We start from the raw sequence: 15,259 nt of genomic DNA on the forward strand, positions 1-15,259 counted from the left end.
TCGAACCGTAACCTTCCGAGGGCAAGGAGCGCGGAATCCACTGCCAGCTGCCGGCGAGCCTCCGGGATGTCCTGGGGGAAGGGGACGCCGAGCAGCTGTGAGGGCTTTCGCTGGGCTCCGGATCCCTCGCATCACTGTGCCTCAGTTTCCCTGGACAGGGAGGAGGGTAAGCTGGCCAGGGCTCCGGAGAACGTGAATGCGGGTTCCGCGTCGGGAGGGCGCCGTGTCCTGATGCCGCAGGAGTGCGGGCGGCTGTGGGTGCTGTGAGCCGCCGCCTCGCGACTGAAGCTCTCGGAGTTTGTCGCATTTGACTCCATAACAAGTTGACATCGAATGGCTTCATGGCGTGGAATGGGGAAACGTGCTTCATCGGATTAAAATACAGAGTGATTGCAGAACCGATTTATTTTAAGCTTGATTATTAGTTTGTCTTCTCCATCCCTGAAAAAAAAAATCTTATCTTGCAAGATTTATAAAGCAAGCTCGCAAAAAAAGGTTTGTAGGTGTATTATCTGCTCACGTTGTAGAAGACAAGATACGATCGAACTGTCATTATTTTTAAGGATACTTAGCAGAAAAGTTTGGTTACTGTGGCAATCTTTGTTTTGCGTTATCTTCGATTTAATGTTAAAAACTTGGAAACCGAGCATTGCAGAAGCTCAGCGTTTTTTGTAGTTTTCTCACTTTTGTTTCTAGATGAAACACATTTTTTTCAGTTGCTACTATGCTGAACATAGTAAAATCTTTCAGGATGAAATACAAGACGGAAAAAAATGTCTTTTCATGAGACCATATAAGAGTGTAGTTCTTCTGACATTTTACTTACACAGAAAGTGCAATTTGCGGGTCCCACTGTGGTTTCTACAGTCGTTTCTTCCTGAAGCATTTAGTACCATTAACACTATTAGGATTATTGTGTCTAATAGGGGCAAGATAAACAATCCTGTTCTAGTGGGAACGAGTTCTGCTAACTAAAGCTAAATTCGCAAGCCTCTTTCTATAAGTAGCACTTAGTGGGTTCAGTTGTTTTATTCATTAAGCTTATTACAAAACTTCTAGTTTACAATCTTAATAGACTTTAGAAATGCATTGACTTTTCATTGAGTTGTGGGTAGGCTTTAAGGTTAGCGCTTGCTTGCGAGCCTGAGATGACTCCAGCTCTAATTCTGGATACTCTCTGGGGTGATTTCCCTCAGTATAGAGTTCGCTGTGTCCTGTGATGCTGCATAACCGAGGTTTAATAATGGGAAAGGCTCGAAGCGTCCAGACAACAGCAGTGGCGACAACATGATGACCATTTTTATGAATTAGAACCTGCATTTTAGCCAATTTTAGCCATTTTAGCCAAATAGTCTGGTTGGCGATGTTCACTGCTCCTAAATTTATTTCTAAATACATTTATAGAAAAAGAAGTTTGAAAACCCCAACACAAATATTGAATAACTGTGCTTCTCTTTTCTATAAAAATGCATCAAGTTTAAAATCTTTCATGAAGTACTGCCTGGATGTACACCTTGTCCTACACCAGTAGGTCTCATGTCCTCAGGTGACATTCCCCAGTAGAAGCAGCTAGAGTCTCTCCTTAGCCTTGGGTTCTTCCTGACCTGGAGGAAGCAGCAAGTCCTCAGTTTACTTTTTGTGAATGTGAGGCTTAATACAGATCAATAGGCCCCCTTCTCGATCCAGAAATCCTAAGTACAAATCCTAAGTATTTTCTCAGTGTTAAGAGACACGATGAAATTTAATCAAAGGCTTATTTACATACTGCCCTTGGCTTCAAAAAGTCCACATTTCCCTAACCTAAAACTCGAACCACAACCGGAGTTAGGTTGAAAAGGGGTTTTATTACTGCTCGTGAAGAAAAAAATAGGCTTTGTAGGCATGTTACAAAATAAAGGTGATCATTTCTTCTCTTTTGTAGTTAACTGTTGGGTTCTTGCAGCTCACTTGCTAGGCACATGATTTTTAGGTTTATTTCCATGTGTTTAGATTTCTATACTGTATGATGATGTTGGTGACATTAGACATTTACAGCAAATTACTCCCTTTAAAAATAGATCTACCCCCAATCCCTGTGACCTTAATTTATCCAGCTCCTATTTGGCTTGCAATTTGAATACGCAAGGCATTTTAAATTGTGCTTAATTTGGACTTTTTATTCTACTTTTTAATGCAAGAACTTTTAGATACTGGAATACAAATAAATATTGTAGTCAAGTTGCTTTTAATCTCAACACAGCCTAGTCAGATTTGTTAAAGAAGTGTTAATTTAGTTTTTGGAATTTAGAAATGCTGATACTGTCACTCCCCTGAGTTGGCATCTAACCCAGCACTTGGGGTGTGACTTGTCTTTTCTAGCCGAGGCCAGGAGGACACTTAAAACTTTGACAATGTTTTCAATCTATGGCATATCACATTATGGTTAGAAATGGCCTTAAAATGCCAGTGGTTAATTTTAAGTTTGGCATAATACTTCCCTGGCATGGTTAAAAGATGGTTACAAAGGGTTTGGTTGATTGTGTCTTGGTGTAACTAACCACTTAAGAGCTATCAGAAGTAGTTTGTAAGTTATGCTCCAAACAGAAATCCTGTGAATGTATTGGTCTTGCCTCTGCTTCCACCTGAGGTTTTTACTCATTAAAATATCACATTAATTTTTTTCCACAGACTTTTATAGTTAGGCTCCTAAGGCCACAAAAATGAGTAAGAGTAACTCACAGTTGAGTCAGAGAGATATGCTCGAGGACAAATAAAACACAGTACAGGATGAGTGCTCCAGAGAGGTACGCACATGGGACTGAGGAGGCGGGGGAATGAACCCCATAGATTGGAGGAGGAGAGGACCTCATGCTTGGAGTGACATTTCCATGGGAAATGGTATTTCGTTAAGGAATGCCCGAAGAGTTAGAAGTCTTCTAAGCAGAGAAGTAGACACTCCAGGAAGAAGGAACACCATTGGGATAGGCAGAATAATGCCCCCTACCAAAGGTGTCCACTTTGGAATCAGTTAATAGTCTTGCCATGGGGAGGTTATTCAGGATTATATAGCTGGGCCCAATGCATTTCTGTGGTGTGGGAGTTCAACATGGGTCTTAGTGGGCAAAAGTCAGGGACTCTGCAGGGCCTTGTTCCTTCGGGAGGCCCTAAGGGAGAATCTGTTTCTTTGCCTTTGCCACCTTCTAGAGGCCACCCACATTCCTTGTTTTGTAGCCCCATCCGTCTTCAAAGCTCGGAATGGCCAGTCCAGTCTCTCTCGTGGGGCATCACTCTGATGCTGACTTCTGCTTCCCTCTTTCACATGAAAGAACCTTTGTGATTACATTGGGCCCACCTGAATGATGGCTCTTCAAGACCTGTTTGAACTTCCATTCCCCAGAACTGCAAGATAAATGTGTGGTAAATCCCTTAGTCTGTGAAATATCTGTTACAGGAGCCATGGAAAGCAAATACAGCTACATCCACCAAAAGGTTTGGTGCGATGAACTAATAGGCCAGGGCAGGAGGAGGGGAACGAAGTGGTCCTTTTACTGTGATAAGCTCAGTGTCACGTGAAGGAGTTTGGATTCTGTCCTATCATAGATAAAATATGGGAAACCGGAACATGAAATTAACAGACCGATGCCAAATTTACTTCCTAAAAACACGGTGAATAACTAAACCCCAGGTTTCACAGGGCAGCTTGATAAAGGAAGTCCAGCCAGAGGTGGTCAGTGGCCAGTAGAGGTCTGGAACCAGCATGCTGTAATTCAGGTCTCTGAATTCATCTGAAATGGCAGCACTTGTATGCATGTATGAAATTAATAGCTTAAAACTTTGATTCACAATAAGAAGGACGTCATAAAGCAGCAGAGGCAAGTCACATTTCACTTTGTTTCTGCTCATTGTTCTCTAACAGTAGTCAGCTGTTCTGTTGTCTGTGTACCATGCATATGTGAGCAAGGGGCTGTGAAAGCTAAAATTCAACATAATTAACTTGAGAATGATGAGATTTCACATGGGCCAACTCTGACCAGTTGGTAATAGCTGCTTGCAATGTCAAGGGCTTGTATTTGTTCAGCTGGGAAATTGCCACAGTCAATCACCAATGTTGGGATGGGCTCCATATTTGACATTGGCGTTGGGGGATGTGGGAGTTGACAGCTATAATACTAGATGAACTAACTTCTGTGTTTGAATATTAGAAATGTAGTAATTATTTTCAAACATATTCATTTAGTCTCTTTTATGTACAAGGCCTCAATATCTACCTTGCAAAGAATGTGTTGTCTCCTGGTTAAATTGACATCATTGTGTCCGGAAAACCTAAACTGAAGGATTCCTCTACCTTAGTGTTATATGAGTGGCTTTGAATTGAAAGTGAACTCTGTGTAAGAAAATCAGATTTTTCAGACAATGCGGTAAAAGAAGCGCTGGGTTAGCAGTATCTGATACTGGAAACAACAGTAAGACTTGACTAAAATTTATCCTAATAAAAACAAAACTTTATATTATATAGCTAACATCCATTTGTATAACTTCATAAGACTTTTACCCAAATGTTCTCGTATAATGCTGCAAAAATAATTGTTTTCTATTGTAAAGTGCTAGGTCAGTGTAAACCATTCCCTCTCTCTTAAATTTTAATAGGGAAAAACTAGGATGTGGTAGCCGGGTATTTAGGAGTGAGAACCACCAGCACTCTGTGGTAGAGTTGTGCTCTATCTGTGGGCAGGGAAGGAAAGGAGGCATTTTAAACAACTCCCATGTAGTTAATTGGGTTATCTGTGTCAGGCTCTGCGGAAGTGCAGAGGGCCCACCTGCTGTGGCCTTTGGAATACTGTACCCTTAACTATTCCCAATTTTTGTTTTTTATTGCTCTTTCTCTGAGGGCTTGTCCACTGCTTTCCCTGGGTTCTAACCTGGGTCCTCTTGTCTTGCTTGTGGCCGCCTGTGTTCTTTCTGGCTGACTTATTTTTCCTCATGACTGCATCAGTCACCCATGCACCAGTGTCCAGCCTTTCTCAAGTCCATATTCCATCCATTCATTGATTCATTCAACAAGTAGTGACAGGTTGAAATTTTAATCTAATGAAGGGTCAAATGTGCAAAAAGACAATTATAGTGAAAATAGGAAGTTATGAGTAAAAGGTGATGAGAAAAGGAGTGTCGGGGGCTACCTGGGGAGTCCTGGAGGGCTATTGAACCAAGACCTCAAAGCTAGGGGTTTGCTAGATGTGCAAGGTAAGAAATGGAACTTGGCTGGAGGTGGTGCTGTGGGGAACTACTGGGAATTCAGGAAAGAGAACTTGCTGGGGTTGGGGGGATGGGAAGAGGGAGAGCCAGAAAGGGAGGCTCTAGAGATGCAGTCAGGGAGGTGGATGGGAGTCAAAATGTGAAGAATCACTTAGGTCCTTCGTAGGACTTGAGTTTCACACTGTTTACACAGTGAAGACATGGAATATGTTTTAGATCTTTCAGAGTCAGCTGACTTTAGTAATGACATGGTACGTGGATTGGAGTCAGGTCAGCAAGGAAGGAGTCCAGTAGAGATGATGAGCACATAACCCAGGGGAAGCCCAGAATGTGGCAGCCCGATATTGAGGAGTGAGAATCATTAGAACTCAGTGATTGATTTGTTTTTCAGGGCAGGGAAGGAAAGGGGACATTTTAAACAATGCCTTTGTAGTGAATTGGATTCTGTCTCAGGTACAGCAGAAATGTGGAAGGTCCACCTGTCTCAAGGGATAGTGGGGTCACAGCATCTCTCAGGGGTTTTCCAACCAAAGGCAAGACTTTGCAGCACCAGAGAGACTAACTTCCACTGCCTTCACTTAACCAGAAGACTTCAGGAAGGGGAGGAGCTGCAAAGCCCACACACAGCACCCTGTGTGAGGGAAGAAGTCAGAACCTTATCACAGGGCACAGACTTTGTAAGAGAGACATAAAAGAAAAAAGAAATTAATTCCCTGATGGTCCCTTTTGGACTGAAGCATTGGGGACTTGCTAATGAGACTGAAAGAAAATTGTTGTGGGTTGGGCTTCCCTAATTCTGGATTGAGAGGGTAACTTACTTAGAGGCTGTGCTGAAATTGACTCTGGAGTCAACAGGAAAGAGGAAAGTTGCTGAGCAGATGCTGAATATAATCCCAACCCCTTCCTTCCACTGAGGATTTGAATTTGCTGATGGTGTGAGGAAGAGCGTAAGGGAAGGGTTTGCTCCTTGAGGAAATACATGGGTTAGAATAAAGTGCTCCAGAATTGTCCACTTCTGGGACCCACTCAGTTCAGATGCAGGCTGAGACGAATTCAAATCATTCTCATCGGTTTACGAAAGCAGTACATCTCCTTAACAAGATAGAATGCATCTGTTCTCAAGTCTTTACCTTTCATATGTGTGTGTATATAGATGAGGTCTTGCTCTGTTGCCCAGGCTGGAGTACAGTGGCATGATCATGGCTCACCGTAGCCTCAAACTCCTGGGCTCAAGTGATCCTCTTAACCTCCAGAGTAGCTGGGATTACAGGCACATGCCACCATGCCCAGCTAATTAATTTTTTTGTAGAGATGAAGTCTTGCTATATTGCCCAAGCTGGTCTCAAACTCCTGGCCTCAAGCTGTCTCCAGACTCAGCCTCCCACAGTGCTGGGATTACAGACATGAGCCATTGCACCAGGCTGCATCTGTATCTTTCTGTTCCTTCTTGAAATTAGCAAGGGCTCTATATTTGTGACAGTAATGACCACCCTGAGGAGATCAGCCAACTCCTTTCTTCTCCAAAGGCCAGACTGCCCTGCAAGGAAGTAGGTAGATATACAGCGACTGTGCCTAAAGATTCAACACCCATTTTCTCTGGTCCTAGGCAGGGAAAGGTATTTGAGTGAAGACTAAGTTAGTGTTTGACTCCCAGCACTTCCTGTTAGGTCTTTACTGCCCAGGATGGCTGTGGGTAGCATCAACTCTTTAGTAACCAGTGAGCGTTCTTGCTTCTCAGCTGCTGTTATTAAGTTCATCTTGAAAATTGCTGCTTACCTGCTAAAGCTAGGTGCTGGGCTTCACTGCCCCACCCCCGGCAAGGCCTGCACTTCTGTCTGCCGGCTCCCTGCCATTTCTGCTGGCAGCCCTACGTTGATGGGAAGGTGGTTTTTTGTTGTTGTTGTTGTTGTTTTGTTTTTCTTCAAGGTTTGGACAATCCTAGATTACTTGGTCTTTGAGTCCTGCTCTGGTTAGAACTTCTCAAAGGTAACCTGTTTTTCTCCATTTCAAAACACTTTTGCGGAACTTGAAATTCATTTCCAGAAAACATCTGAGTATTACCGATCCTTTGCCTTAATGGGGGCCGATCATTTCTCCCTGTGCCTCTGTACCCAGGACCTGCAGTGGACTTTTGATTTCTTCTTGCCTTTGTAAGGCATCTCATCTCTACCTCCAAGTTATGGCCGCCTCTCCTCCTCTCACTGGGGTGTTAGTTCTTGTGCCTAAGTAGTGGATCAAATGTCCCAAAGTCCTCCTTATCGTTTCTCCTAAGATGCCCCAGAGGCCTTCTTCTGGAATAGAATTTCTGAAGGAGTTCTCTGCTGTCCCAGAGCTCTCCACACAGCCTTCCACAGCACATCCACTGCATGGTGCTTGCAAAAACCAGTGCCACCTAGGTTTTTATTACTGGCATGCTGTGTTTCTTTCTACCCTTATTTATCTAGACTAAACCATTACTCTTGCTAGGAGAACTGTCTGGTCTCCTTTTATACATTCTGTTATCTTCCCAGCTTGGCCTCCTCTGAATTTCTATGGCATTTACCTAGTTCAGCGCATGATTGCATATTGCTTTGTATGCAGGTGCCACCAAGATTCTAAGCACCTTTGGGATAAAGGCCTGGTCTTAAACTGTTTTTAATCCCCATAGTAATTGGTACTAAATGGATAATAGTGGCCTCATAAGTACTTTGAGTTCATTTAATTGATATGACTTGCTCCTAATTGTGTTTATCACTTAGATAAAGTTGACTGCCCAGTGGAGAGATCGTTGAGATCACCTGGAAAGTGTGCTCAGCCTAACAGGGCCTCTTTCCATCGAAGCTGAGAGAAAAGCAAAGTGGAAACCACTAAAGCCCTATTTTCAACTTTCTTCTGGTGGTTTTGTTTAATTGCAACAATTTGCCATGTTGTCACACTGAAAAACACTTAGGTGGAAGACTGACCTTAACCACTAAAGTCAGGAAGATTATTAAGATGGAATCAAATTCTGAAAAAGATTGCTTTTATGAACAAAATTGTAAAATAATTAGTTACACTGTTATGAGGATTGCCGAGGTTTTGGCATGCACTCAGTGACCACCGTGTGCAGGTAACAGGAGCCCTGGACTGAGAGAAGATGTGGGCCCTGCAAGGGGCTTTTTCTGTAGCGTTGGTGGCTTGGCCCTGGATTCTTACACTGTTGTGTGAGCAGAATCACAGGCCTGTCCCGACCTTAGAGTGGTGCTGAGGCTCCGATGAGATATCATCTGTCGGGGTGTTTTGTAAGCCATAAATGCTAAGTGAATTGTAAGGGAAGTTATCATAGCACTCTTAGTAAGAATTAAACCCAGTAGGGCTTGAATTACAGGATCTCTTCTGTTTTTCACCGAGATCCAGTTCTTAGTGAAAGAGCCTATAATGACACTTTACATGGGAGATTCAGGGAAGTGTTCACGATGCAATTCCACTCTGTGATAATGAGTGGTAAAGAGGAAGGAGGAAATGCTATTTTACTACCCTCTCTAGTTATTGAGTGCATCTTTTCAAATAGATGAAATGTTATCCTGATGAAAGAGGAAACCCTAGGTGATCCAGTTCCTGTGCTGTGAATTTGAATGGTCTTAATCAAACAACCACAGACACAGGAGTGAGGAACAGTTCGACATTTTGAAATATAAATTAAGTAGGCGATTGCTTTTCCCTTCAACAATAACAAGAACATACATTTCCGGCATCTCCGCCTCCTCTTCTGTGTTACCCTGAGCCTCTGTTCTCAGGCCTGTCTTTATCACCAGGCTCTCAAATTCCACTGTAAGCAAATGATGCATTTCTGAGGACTCACTTAAAGAAATCTTGGTTTATACTTAGTTATGTGGTTAAAGAATAGACGTTTTCTAAAACTGTCTAAGAAATGAATAGAATTTGTACCAAAGGCGAGCAGTAAGTTAGTAATAGGTCTAACTTAAAGGGCATATAAGTAGAATAAATTCACTCAGCAGTTATTCAAGTGTTTGTTTTGAGCAAAGTGTGTTTCTGAACAGTAGGGATACATCAGTAAACAGCAGCAATGACAGGAGCACAGCCCTCTGAGAGCTCTCATCCTAATGGGGGCACAGTATGTAAATACGTAGTAGTTAATGCTCTAAAGACAAAGGCAGGGTCAAGGTAGATAGAGCATGATGGGGTGGGCACTGTTTCACATAGGTGACCAGGAAGGGCCTTGCTGATTAAAGGCCTGAGGGTTCCAAAAGAAATGTTCCAGGTATCCCAGAACTCATTTCAGATGGTGGAAATAGTAAGTTCAAGGATTCCAGGGTTTACCCATTCCAGGATTAGAAGAGCCCAGGGAGGCTGGTAGGGAGTGAGCGAGCATAGAGAGGTTGGATATGAAGGCTATGTGTCTGCCAGAGGCCTACTGTCAGGCCATAGCAAGGCTGCCTCTGGCTTTTACACTGAATGATGAACTGCTGGGAAAATGTACATTGTAATAATTTAAGAATTTTAGCTTTTTATTTTCATTATATTTTGAGGCATTCCCCATGCACAGGTTGTTACTAATCATTAAATAATAAAAGCAATGAATGCATGGTGCTAAGCACCATCAACAAATATTTGAATGCCAACCCTTTTTTTTTTTTTTTTTTTTTTTTGAGGCGGAGTCTCGCTCTGTCGCCCGGACTGGAGTGCAGTGGCCGGATTTCAGCTCACTGCAAGCTCCGCCTCCCGGGTTTACGCCATTCTCCTGCCTCAGCCTCCCGAGTAGCTGGGACTACAGGCGCCCGCCACCTCGCCCGGCTAGTTTTTGTATTTTTAGTAGAGACGGGGTTTCACCATATTAGCCAGGATGGTCTCGATCTCCTGACCTCATGATCCACCCGTCTCGGCCTCCCAAAGTGCTGGGATTACAGGCTTGAGCCACCGTGCCCGGCCGCCAACCCTTTTTTTAATGGGAGAATTTTGTTGATGATAAAAATTACATTCCCAAATTGCCGGAGTAGACACAAGGCCTCGCTGAATTATCAAGTGAAATGAAGGTTTCAAGGCCTAAAGACACGGGCCTTGGTCAGACTCCCTGTGGAACAGCTCAGATTTACACAACCAGCAGTTCTTGGTCTAAAGAGGAAAAGTTGGGTCTGTGGCACGGCCACAGGCACTCGGTTCATCACCTGCCCTTAGTCCAGGTAACAAGGTAAAAGTAGTGACGCTCAGGCTTCCCTCCAGGTTGCTCTGGAAGTGAAGTTGGAGGGAGAAACCTGCAGCTGTGCCCAAAAGGACCGGTCCATCCTCCATATAGGAAGTCCTAGAGGAATCTGGGCTGATTCACATCTGCAGTGAGATGAGGACATCTGGAGAGGGTATGAATGGAGCGTCCTAATACTTTGAGAGCTTGAATCCATTTATTCTCTCATTTTATTGTCCAGAATGTAAGGGACACACAAGAAGTTGTCTTGCCTGTGGAAGGCAAGTTCTCACTGGCTGCGTGGTGCACAAGCTGTGTCTGTGGCCATCTGCCAAGTCACAAATGGCTTGGCCATCACAGTGCTTTGCCCTATTTGTATTTACTGCAATGGAATTTTTAGCAGTGCACCAAGAACTCCCTTGCTCTTTCCCTTTTCTCTTTACCCCTCACCATTTCTTCCCTTTGCCAGTGCAGTCTTACTCCTGGCTGTCATGATCATATTATGATAGATTTGGAAAGGACCTAAAAATGAGTCTACAGCTTGGAGAGATCAGCTGACTCCCAGGGGTCATCTTGTAAATAAAAAATTGAGGAAAGGAGTGAGTATCCTCACTCCCAGCTTGTGGGTCTTAATCCTAAAATTCTAAGCTGGTCTGCTCCTCACACGTCACCCCAGAATTTCTGTTCTTGACCTTAACCTCAGAGCCCAACCCATCTCTCATCCCAGGCACCTGATCCTATCCGTTTGCTGTATTATAATCTCAGCTCCACGACTGCAGGGAGACCTGCAGTGAATTCTTCACACTGGCTGTCGCTAAGAACACTGTTTCTATTAGAAGTTGTTCTGTGTCTTGGTTGGGTACTATTAATACTATCTTTCAGGCTCATGATGAGTTAAGTAGCTTTATTCTGAGCTGTCCCACCACAAAATAATCACCCTTTGTAAGATTGTATGTGAAATTACCCTCCCAGTTCCAGAAAAGGGGGTTTTGTTTGGCCAATTGGGAAGCCATGTGTGCACAATCAAATAGGTGGGAGAGGTAGGAATTGAGAAAGGCACTTGCATTATCAAAGGATCCAGAATTAGCAAGAAAATGTAAACTCACAATTATTTCAGGTCCTGAGTCATGTTAGGAAAGCATATTAAGAAGATTGCCCTCTGATTTATAGACAGTGTGCTGTGTGGGCTGCAGAGAGGACAGAGTTTGCTTCCTCCATCCAGGCAGAGCGTGGGCAGCCTGGACTTGTGGGCAGGCAGCCAGGGATCAGCACCTCCATAAAGCACCTCCCTGGTACATGGCATCCTCTAGCCATTTTTCTAGCCAAAGAAGAGTTCTGACTCACTGATGTGTCCAGGCTTCCAGACATCCATCAGCTCCTGCCTGATTTCACTCTGAATATAGGAGCTTCACACTAAAGACATCAGGAACTTCTTGGAAAATGGGCTTGAGATCAAATAAAAATAATTGAAAGCTGGCAGAAGTAGTGCCATCTACAGATTAGCAGGTGACATAAATTCACTGGACTGGAATGAAAATTCAAATCTCTACATGCATACTCCAAATCAGTAGGAAGAATGTTTTGAAAGGACATAATTTTTTAAAGGAGGGAAGTGTTGGAAAAATATTCTAATGAAAAGAAAGACAGCAGCTAGAGATGCTTCTGTTCCAGCTTAGATTGAATATAGACTCTAATAAGGATGGTGTCAAAGATCAAAGAAAAATGTGAATACAGCATTGTAACCCTTTGATGTGCATTGTGATCCGTTTTAGGGCTTGGTCAGGCAGCATAAAGGCCCCATGCACCAGTGTGTCTGTCCCATTTCTATTCAGTTTCCAGACTTGACTAATTCCTTGGATCATCAGACTTCTGAAGGAATGTCTCTCTGATCAATTAAGGATGACCCAATTAATACAGTGAGCTATGATGGTGCCACTGCACTCCAGCCTGGGTAACAGTGAGATGCTATCTTAATACGTGAATGAATGAATAAGAATAAGAATTTGACATTAAGTATGTGCTGAAACATCAATAAACTCTTCCAAATGATATACCTGTGATTAGAATAGCCTTCATTGCATGTTTCAAGTGCTAGAACAATTTAATAATTGCCTTTATGGAACTAAGAAAACAATCCCAGTCTTGATCTGGGATTATTATTAGTCATCATGGTCTTTTTATTTTGGCTCTAGGCCACTAAATTAATTGCATGACCATGTGCAATACCATACCTTCTCTAGGCCTCCATTTTTTAGAATAAAGAAAAAGTTTTATGAAAAGATACCCAAGTTTTTCCAAGTCTAATGTTCTAGATCTGAGAAGAGATGTGTGGACGTGTTTTTATCTTGCTTCGTATTTATCTATCTATACAGAGCAACCTTTAATGTAATTTTTCCCTGCTCCTTTATAAGGGTTTGTGATTCTCTTTTTCTCTTTGAAAGACTGTAGTAAAGGTCCCTTGAATGTCTCCCTTCTGATGATCAGGCTTAACCAACATTTATGTTTAGTAGGATATCAGCAGTATCTCATCTCCATATTAGAATGATTTTTTAAAATAGTGATTTGATGACCCTGGGCAATTTAAACAGTATATTTCTGAGAGCCTTATTTTGTATTATTTTTAATCAGAAAAACATACCATGTGAACAAAGTGTGGAGATTCAAGAATGATTTCTTAATATTATGCCCCATTAAAAATAAAGTTTTATGAAGATGGCATCTCTGGGCCTGTAGTTTGTTTTTAGGTTTGAAAAACAGTGATTTAACACAGATCAGTTTTTGAAAAAGTACGTGCCTTCTGTGTATTAAAAAAAAATAACAGCATAAAATAAAATTCTGTAGAGGCTGAACGTTAGTGTAGTTGGAGTAATAATGTTGTGGCCCCTCTCAGTTGTTCGATGGGCTTTAACAGTTCATCTGGTGGCTGTTCACAGCAATCCAGCAAGTCTGGGTGTATATTTAGTTCTACCCATTAAGTAGCTGGAAATTTTCCTAACACTACACAATTAATAAGTGCATGTGGTACCAAGAATGCATGAGGTCTCTCCTGAGTCTCATTTTCCTCCTGAGGGACAACTACTTTAAAAAGGCTCTAATTCTTCTCATGGTGTGCTGCTGTATAGCTCTTAATTTGTGAGTTTTTACATTTATAAATGTCATGACTGTGGCTTGTCATCACAACACCATCCATCAGCCAGGGATACAGAGAGGGGAGATGGTGAAGCCAGGAGGAGCAGTGAGGAACCAGGCGGGAGCGACCATGTACTCTGCCAGGTCGCTGCTAGCAGACAGGCCCTCATCCAAGAGTGGCAGCAGAGTGCTGCCCAAGGGAGTGGTTTGTTTGAATTTCTTAATTTGTGTATTCCACTGACAGTGCCAGGCATTGGTTTTTAGCAAATGAGACACTCCCTTCCTAAGAGTTGTCTGTATAATGATAGGTACTGCTGGTCAGGAGGTCTTGTACTACTTCAGCCTGTTATCAAATAGTCATTCTGTACATTCTAATTCCTGTACTTCTTTGCATCTGCCCACTTCTTTCCTTCCCCCCTGCTTTTGGTTCAGGCCCCTGTTCATTTCCTTCCTGGATATTGTATAATACTAGTCTTCTAGCCAGCTGTACATTGCAGCCATACGAGGATCAAGCTGATCTTTGTAAACACAGAACTAGCCCTGCCACTTCTCCTTTTCAAAACCTATGAGTGCCCCCATCCTTGGCATTGCATACTGTCTGGTCATTATCTGGGCCAGCCTGCCTTTCCAGCCCACTTCCCCCTCCTCTGTTCTTGCACACACTACCTGGCCATCAATGCCTAATTACAGACATTTCCCCAGGTTCTCTGTAATCACCGTTTCTTTCAATATTCTATTCCTCTTTTGGGTCAGCTTCTCTCCCCTGGTCCACTTGGGGACTTCTTTAAAGAATCACTTCCAGAAAATTCTTCCTGGCTCATCCAAACTATATATTAATACTTTGATCTCTTGTCTGGTGCCCCAGTGGATCTTTGACACCCTGTGATGGGCAGCTGTCACACTGTCTTATAACTGTCCATGTATGTTCCTCTGTCCCCTACCAGATTCTGACAAGAGGGGAAAGGCCTGAGTCTCACCTCTGTGTGCCTCAACCCCTGGCAGTGCGCCCAGCACAGGGTCATTTCTCAGGTAATGCATATCGATTTGGATTGAACTGATCCCCTTTAGATGCTTCTAAAAGTAACCTAAAAGCAATGCCCTTTCATACTTTCCTGTGATTATCACATTTGCCATCTGAATTAGGTATTACCTTTGTGTGATTAGAGGCTTCGAGAATCTCTGTACAGAAATAGACTCTAGAACATGGACAAGAAAGGGCAATATGAATCTCTGTAGTAGGAATTTGGACATTGAGATAAAACTTAGCTGATTTATCACTTAAATGATTTGACTCTGGACTGCAGTAATGGCTAAAGGAACATTCTTGTTCCATAGATTTCTTGGCCCTTGACTTTAGATTCCCGTATGTATCTGTTTTCATGCTGCTAATAAAGACATACCTGAGACTAGGTAATTTGTAAAGCAAAGAGATCTAATTGATTCACAGTTCCACATGGCTGGGGAGGCCTCACAATCATGGCGGAAGGCAAAGGAGGAGCAAAGGCATGTCTTACATGGCGGCAGGCAAGGAAAGAGCTTGTGCAGGGGAACTCCCATTTATAAAACCATTAGATCTCATGAGACTTACTACCACAAGGAAAATATGGGGGAAACCACCCCCATGATTTAATTATCTCCACGTGGCCCTGCCCTTGACACATGGGGATTATTACAATTCAAAGTGAGATTTGGGTGGGGACACAGCCAAACCCTATCACCATAGTTTATATTCAGAGATCA

General features: G+C 42.8%; 1 protein-coding gene across 6 annotated transcripts in view; it reads left to right on the top strand.

The window, feature by feature from the left end:
- Positions 1-15,259, top strand: part of MFAP3L (microfibril associated protein 3 like) — a 42,501-nt gene that overhangs the window by 1,256 nt on the left and 25,986 nt on the right. The gene's annotated exons all lie outside the window — the stretch shown is intronic.

Source organism: Piliocolobus tephrosceles, chromosome 3 (genome assembly GCF_002776525.5).
Source record: "Piliocolobus tephrosceles isolate RC106 chromosome 3, ASM277652v3, whole genome shotgun sequence".
In the NCBI taxonomy this organism is placed as follows: Eukaryota; Metazoa; Chordata; class Mammalia; order Primates; family Cercopithecidae; genus Piliocolobus; species Piliocolobus tephrosceles.